The following is a 6,000-nucleotide window of genomic DNA, read 5'->3' as shown; positions in this document are numbered from 1 at the left end:
ATTACATTTAATATTATACATAATGCTCCTTCATTTCCTCCACTTGCTTCTGGCATCGCTGGGTTTCCCTCCTTCCCCATTTACAAACCTCTCAGCCCCAATTGTTACGATGGATGCCTGCTTTCTGGCTAGAGCAGGTTGGACGTGGGTTCCCTTCAGAAAGTGTGAAGACTGCTCCCAATTCATCCTGGAGGAATGCTCTGGGTATGCTCCTTCATCTGCAGCAGCAGCATCCCCCTCCTGGGACCTGGGAAGTGAAATGAGCCCAGCTGTGAGGCAGAGCTGTGTGACTGTATTATCCCCATTTTACTAAAGGAGAAACTGAGGCACAAGCAGGGCAAGTGATTTGCCCAAAGTGACACAGTGAGTCAGAACCAGATCTGGGAATGAACGCAGGAATCCTGCCTCCCTGGCTCTAACCACTCAATCACATAGCTTCCTGGAAGCCTGGAACGTGAATCACCAGGCAACCAGGAGGCGTTCTCCTTTACACTGATAATCTCATCCTAAGCTGATCAGTAGCAGATGGGGTGGCCTTACAGGTCGGTTTTCTGGTGGAAGAGAAATCAGTGATATGGAATCTGGGAATTTCCGTAAGAACATAAGAACGGTCATACTGGGTCTGACCCAGGGTCCATTAGCCCAGTATCCTCACAGTGGCCAGATGCTTCAGAGGAAATAAACAGCACAGGGCAATTATTCAGTGATCCATCCCCTGACATCCACTTCCAGCATCTGGCAGTTGGAGATTTAGGGACACCCAGAGCATGGGGTTGCATCCCTGACCATCTTGGCTAAAAGCCATTGATGGACTTATCCTCCATGAATTTATCTAATTCTTTTTTGAACCATCTTATACTTTTGGCCTTCATAGCATCCCCTGGCAACGAGTTCCACAGGCTGACTGTGCATTGTGTGAAGTAGTATTTCCTTGTGTTTGTTTTAAACCTGCTGCCTATTAATTTAGTTGGTTGACCCCCTAGTTCTTATGTTATGTGAAGTGATAAATAACACTTCCTTACTCACTTTCTCCATACCATTAGTGATTTTATAAATCTCTATCATATCCCCCTTAGCCATCCCTTTTCTAAGCTGAACAATCTCAGTCTTTTTAATGTCTCCTCTTATGGAAGCTGTTCCATATCTTGTATTTTTGTTGCCTTTCTCTGTGCTTTTTCTAATTCTAATATATCTTTTTTGAGATGGGATGACCAGAACTGCACGCAGTATTCAAGGTGTGGGCGTACCATGGATTTATATAGTGGCATTATGATATTTTCTGTTTTGCTATCTATCCCTTTCTTAAAGATTCCTAACATTCTGCTTGCTTTTTCAACTGCCGCTGCACACTGAGTGGATGTTTTCAGATAACTATCCACAATGACTCCAAGATCTCTTTCTTGAGTGCTAACAACTAATTTAGATCCCATCATTTTGTATGTACAGTTGTGATTGTTTTCCAGTGTGCATTACTTTGCACTTATCAACACTGAATTTCATCTGCCATGTTGTTGCCCAGTTACCCAGTTTTGTGAGATCCCTTTGTAATGCTTTGCAGTCAGCTTTGGACTTAAATACTTTGAGTGGTTTTGTATTGTCTGAAAATTTTGTAACCTTACTGTTCACCCCCTTTTCCAGATCATATAGGAATATGTTGAACAGCACAGATGCGAGGACAGATCTTTGGGGGACCCCACTATTTACTTCTCTCCATTGTGAAAACTGATGATTTAGTCCTATCCTTTATTTCCTATCTTTTAACCAGGTCCTGATCCATGAGACGCCCTTCCTCTTATCCCATGACTGCCTACTTTGCTCAAGAGTGTTTGGTGGGGGTCCTTATCAAAGGCTTTCTGAAAGCCCAAGGACAATATATCCACTGAATCACCATTGTCCACTTACTTGTTGACATCCTCACAGAATTCTAATAGATTGGTGAGGCATGATTTCCCTCTTACAAAAGCTGTGTTGACTCTTCCCCAACTTATCATGTTTATCTGTGTGTCTGATAATTCTGTTCTTTCTTAGTGTAACTTGTTTATTTACACTATATACACCAGTCCTGGAACAGATGTGGTCACAAATGACACCCAAGCAATCCCCTCTCTCAGGAATCTCAGGCAAAACACCAATGCCTGGCACCCAGGAAGCAACTCTGCCCCAGGAACTTAACAGTTGGAGAATTAAGGCAGAGAGCAAACTCTCCTGCTCTTTGCAATGGCACCTTCCAATTGATGCTGTAAAAACAAAACTAAAACTGTTCCTTGTCAGGTCCACCCATTATGTAGGAGCCATGGCCGTAGACTTATAGGAAAGATCAGGACCCTGTGTAGGAGGACTCAGTGATAAGTTGCTGCCTGCTTCTGGGCAGGGTGGGACCGGACAGTGGGAGGCCTCCCCAGAGGTAAGGATTGGATTATGAGGGATCCCCAAACAGGCTGCTCCCCAAACAACCTCTCGTCTTGCAGGTGCTGAAGGCTGCCTGTGAGGCAAAGGCAGATGAAGGGTTCGTTCAAATCACGCAGCCTAATTTACCCTTCTTCTCAAAACTCTGCCTCGAGAGAAGGACGGAATATAATTGCCAGGCAAGCAAAGGCTACTTGACCTCACAAGCCTGTCCCCTGTAAGTGTCTTGCTCTTGCTGTTCCCTTTAGCCCCTGCTCTCTCAGCATGTCTGGTAAAGCGGTTCTCAGTGTAATTAGTGAAAGAGCCAAAGGTCAAACCCGCAACACATATGACGGCTCTGAAACAGCAGGTGGAAAACTGAAACTGACCTACTTTTGTGGGAAAATAGCCCATTGGCAGTGCTGCCCAACACTATTCACAGGCTCAGAGTCAAACCCTGACCTGCCATGGCTTCAGATACATGTCCATTCCACCATCACTATTGAAGTCCTCGGTACATCGAAAGGGCAGGGCCAGAGCCTAGTACTCACTGCAGCAGCTGCTCTTGACAAAGCATGAAGTATTTGACTTCTACCCACCCAAATTTTTCTACAGTGATTTGAATTTTTGGGTTCCCAATTTGAGACACCTTAAAGAGGCTTGATTTTCAGAGGGTCAGGGCTCAGCACTGTCTGCAAATCAGTCCCCTTTAAGCTGCTTCATTTTGGGTGCTCCAAACCACCAGACACCTTGTTACACAAATGTTAGCGTTGATCTCCAGGGGATAAGAAAATACCCTCAGTGGGATGGAGTTAGTATTCCAGCATCTTTACATCACGGTGGGGTCCTGAGGACATCTCCTCTAGGACTGTGGAAGAGCCAAAGAGACCATCCCTGCCAGGACTGGGCACAGGATCTTGGAGATTAGACGCTGGTGCATGAATGCCCATGGAAAAGCTCATAGCCTTGTATCTTACTATGGAGTCTTCCTGCCCTGATTTAAGCAGCTGCCAGTAGCTTAATCGATCTCTCCCAGCTCTAACTTCTGTGAGTCTGTGTTATCACCTTTGTGTGCAAGCCGTTGTTTAAGTCCCATCTCCGCCAGTGCCGGATTGCGTCAGGACTCTGGTCTCAAATCCAGGCCCGCTGGACTTTTGGAAAGCAGGCTTAGCCTCTGTGCCACACCAAGACATTAGATTACCAGGGAATTCACAGACGTGGGTGGTCCAGCTTCCGGGGTTCCGTGACCCGCTTCCTGATTGGCCACATGGTCTTGGCCTTCATTGGCTGGTGACTATACATAAAACTTCCTGCTTCTCTTCTGCCCTTGTCTGAGCAACAAGCTATTGCCTACCAGTTGCTCTGTGGACCCCTTGACCCTGCCAGCTGCCCTGCTGTACCTTCCCCTTGGATTGGATCTCCTGGCGATCAGACCCCTTGCATGAACTCTGACCACTGAGCCCGACTGCCCTGCAACCGCCAGACTCCCAAAGTAGTCCCTACAGTCCGCGTCTAGTCTAGTTCAAAGTGTTCCTCTGGTTGTTATAAAAGAAATGTCGTTAGCGAGATTGTAATTGGGGGCTAATGTTGCTAGGAACTAAAGCAGCTCTTTATCAGAGAGTAGCCAAGCCTGACAGCATTGTAACTCTGTTCTTCTTAAAGAGATGAGCTTGCACTAAACCAAGCAGCACATTAGAAGTAACTAGACAAAATGGCAGGGTTTTGAAAGGCCAGCAAAAGCAATAATACAGCCTCTAACAGAGAGAGCGCTCAGCTTACCTCTGGCTTTTGGAAGCCGTACAATGTTTTTGCAGTGCTGCCAGAACAGTTCTTTACTGAACTTGGAAAGTCTCGCATGCAGGTTTCAACACCTCCGTCTCGCACCACATAATGCAAAAGCTAATTCTACTTTCAGGCTGATGTCAACATCCCCCTTTACTGCCCCAGCGAAATGTGAAGACGATGTTAATTTGCATTTGTTGTGTGCAAGTAACACATTCCAGATAATCGTGGTAAGTCCTCCAAGGTATAGAGGAGAATTTCCTGGCTAATGTGCTGGATGGAAAAAGCCGCCGGGATCCAGGCATTGTGTGTTTTCATAACGCCACCTGGAATAGGCGCAGCTTAGAAATACATACTGCAGTGCTGCAAATACAATGGCATACCAGTAGCAGCAGCAACAGTGAAGAGGCTGCTGTGCTCCATATTAAACCTTAGGGTTGAGGCAGTACTAATGGGGACAATGGAGTGGCGCAGATCCTCTGATCAGTGAGCAAATTTGATGGGCTGGATCTATACATGGCTTTGCATCCCACAATGGCCAAAGGCCCCTCCCCCACCTTCATGCACCCTACTTTGAATTCTGGCATGGAATGGGATTCAGTCACAGCCCAACACACAAGCTGCAGTTGGCCAGAAGAGGAATCCCTATGGGGAGAGGGCTGGATTTTGAAACTTTGAGACACACCTATTCTTAAGAGCCAATAACTTTATGGGAAAACTGGCCTTTAGCCACCAGCTATAACCATTGTGAACGGAAAGTGCTTTGAACCATTACTATAGGGTACAGGAGTGTTTCTTTAAATAAGTGAAGGGAGAGATCCCCCCTCCCTCATTAAATAATTTTCTTGTGCCCTGGATCCACCAGCAGAAATGCCCTGCTCACTCATTTGGCTGTGATGCAATATTATTTCTTTATTAGTATCACCCTGACAGGCCCAGCTAGAGACCCTGTGACAGGACAGTGTGGTGTTTTGCAGGGTGTATATGTGATGTGATGTGGGGTTGGGTGGGGTGACAACCAACCCAGTTGGGGCCTCATTGTGCTATGTGTTGTATGTACATGGAGCAAGGGGCAGTTCCTGCTCTGATACATTATTAATTATTATGCAGATGAGGAAGGTTGTGAGTTCAATCCTTGAGGGGGCCATTTAGGGATCTGAGGCAAAAATCTCTCTGGGGATTGGTCCTGCTTTGAGCAGGGGGTTGGACTAGATGACCTCCTGAGGCCCCTTCCAACCCTGATATTCTATGAACGTCTATGAACTGAGGCACAGAATAATTAAGTAACTGTCCAAGGGTCATACGGGAAATCTGTGGTAGAGCCAGGAACTGAAATGCAGATTTTCCGATTCCCAGTCCAATCCTTTAACTAGAAGATCATCCTTTCTCTGTTACACCAATATAGCTATATGAATCCATGATAGCAATATAAATGCAACACATCAAATAAGGCTTAAAATGTTCCATTAGGTGGTTAGAACATGTGTGTCTATAGAAATAGAAGCTATAGATCCTATGGAGATGGGCAGGATTAGATTAGCTAGTTTGCTTTCTGGTGACATGTGTATGCGCTCGGTGTCTGGAATATCTCCTGGTGCCCAAAGGAATCAGAGTTTAAGAAACAAAGATTCAAAAGCTTCTGGAAGAAGTACAGTTGTATCAATAAACTTCTAATACTCAGTTACAGCATGCAGCCTCTTCTCCATAACACAAATAGCTCATCACTAACAAGCCATTACTGCAGAAGTGAAACAATTATTACTGTAAGCAACATGCTGAAAATATAGACACTTAAGATGGGGATAATAATGACCATTTGTCTATGAATTGGAA

Source organism: Chrysemys picta, chromosome 2 (genome assembly GCF_011386835.1).
Source record: "Chrysemys picta bellii isolate R12L10 chromosome 2, ASM1138683v2, whole genome shotgun sequence".
In the NCBI taxonomy this organism is placed as follows: Eukaryota; Metazoa; Chordata; order Testudines; family Emydidae; genus Chrysemys; species Chrysemys picta.
This window is presented reverse-complemented; position numbering follows the sequence as displayed.